The following is a 1,942-nucleotide window of genomic DNA, read 5'->3' on the forward strand; positions in this document are numbered from 1 at the left end:
ATAAGCAAATTATAAGCATCTTACTAATGCTTATTAATATCTTATTAATACTTAACAAGCACACCTTAATATAAAGCGTTACCGAGTTGACAAAGTGTGACTCTGTGAAGAACTGATAACCAATTAAGGAATTACCTCCTCAAGCGTTTTCTTGACTTCTGTTTTTCTAACACTGTCTTGTGCATGTATGGAAATGTTGCTGCAGACCTGTTTGTGGGTTGTGTCTTTCTCATTAATTGTGAAAATACTGGAAATCTCGAACCATGAGGTCCCCCTTTGGAAATGCATTACCTCCACCTCCTCGCGAAAGTAGGCCACCGCCTTCAACGTCACTTCCTGAAACGGCTATCGCCATATTGCAAACGTCTGCAACCCATCGCCAGCAATTGGTCTGAGTCTCTGTAAGTCATAGCTGACATGGAATCTATAGGAAGTACTGTCGCCAATCTGGAGTGAGCTTACTGTGAGTGTCCATCTCTTTCCACGCCTCTACCACGAGACCGCGGGATGTAAACAGCTTCCACTTTACTAACACTGGAGAATTGTACAAGTCATTGTTGAAGCCTTTGAGGGAGAACCATTCCAACATTTGATTCTTCAAGCGGTTATTTTTAATTTACTTACATTATTCCTTTTTGTTGAGCTAAAAGGAGCATTTGAGTGACGCCGCTGCAGTGCGCTGCACATACCCTCCCCGTGTGCCGCAGCTGCAGCTTGTCACTCTATATGCGCTGCAACGTTACAGGCTGATCAGATGCACGAGAGAAGCGCGTTTAGCGGTATTTAAAATACATAACCATTCTAACAAGTGAACAGCTGGATCTTTTTCCTTTTGAAAATACAAGATCCATTCAAGTTTGTCTCGGCTTTCTCGCGCTCCTCAAAGGGGACGGCTGCATCTAATTCAACATGCAAGCTTAAATAACTTCATGCATGTCCGCCATTATGAGAAAAATGCAATATGAACATGCTAAAAACACGATTTTTATTGGAGTGGGTATTTAACTTCTAAAATCTGATATTTGGGAAAAGAAACATAAAGTGTATAGCATAAAAAAGAAGAAGTAATAAAGGGTCTGTTCTGTTATTTGTAGCTGTGTGACAGTAAACAGTCACTCACTCAAAAAGCAGAAACTTCTTACTAGCCAACTGTCTAACTTTGTGATTTGCAGGCATGCCGTTACTCTGGCGTGCATCTGTGTTTACAACTGATGCTCGACTATTTTTTCTCCTGGGATTTAACTCATCCAGAGTCACAGTAAGGAGCCAGTTGTCTGCTTTAATGCCCTGCTGTTGAGCTGCATGTTTGATAAGAATCTGGTGTGAGGGGGGTTGGGGTGGGGGGTAAAAAAAAAAGTAGGAAATAAGGGGATGGGGCAAATACAGACACAAGGGGCCTTTGGGGACCAGGCCTGGCATCACATTACATGACTGTTAAGAATGCAGGATTAAGTTTTGGTGCACTTATCTTCTCTGCTCCTGCTGCTGTTGTTGTTGTGCATTTCTCAATCTAAAAGGGTGGGTTCTTTAAAAAGCTCCTTTAGCATACCTTCACCAGTGGTTCCAGATGTGTAAATAATGAAGAGTGTGAGAGGTGCACCCTCTGGTAAAACAAAAGGGAACCCTGAAACCCTGCAGTTTGAGAAGCTGTTTCGGGGGTCTATGGAAGTGTGAAAGGTTTAAGGCGATCCTGTGGTGTCTCAACAAATGCTGCTGCTGATTGATGGCCTTATTGAGGGGTGGGGGGCCCCAGGCCAAAGAAAGAGATGACTTACTACTTAGCATAACAGTGGGCTCCATTTTTCCTTCAATTATGATATCTTCCACAGTGGTGTAACTAACTCTGAAGACAACAGCCTGTTGTCTGCAAACACTTTATGAGTGAAAACTGTTGCTGTGTCCACATGCAGGGTTCACTACTCAAGTAGACTCCTAAAGTGGC

The sequence above is a fragment of the Oryzias melastigma genome, linkage group LG5, assembly GCF_002922805.2.
Source record: "Oryzias melastigma strain HK-1 linkage group LG5, ASM292280v2, whole genome shotgun sequence".
In the NCBI taxonomy this organism is placed as follows: domain Eukaryota; kingdom Metazoa; phylum Chordata; class Actinopteri; order Beloniformes; family Adrianichthyidae; genus Oryzias; species Oryzias melastigma.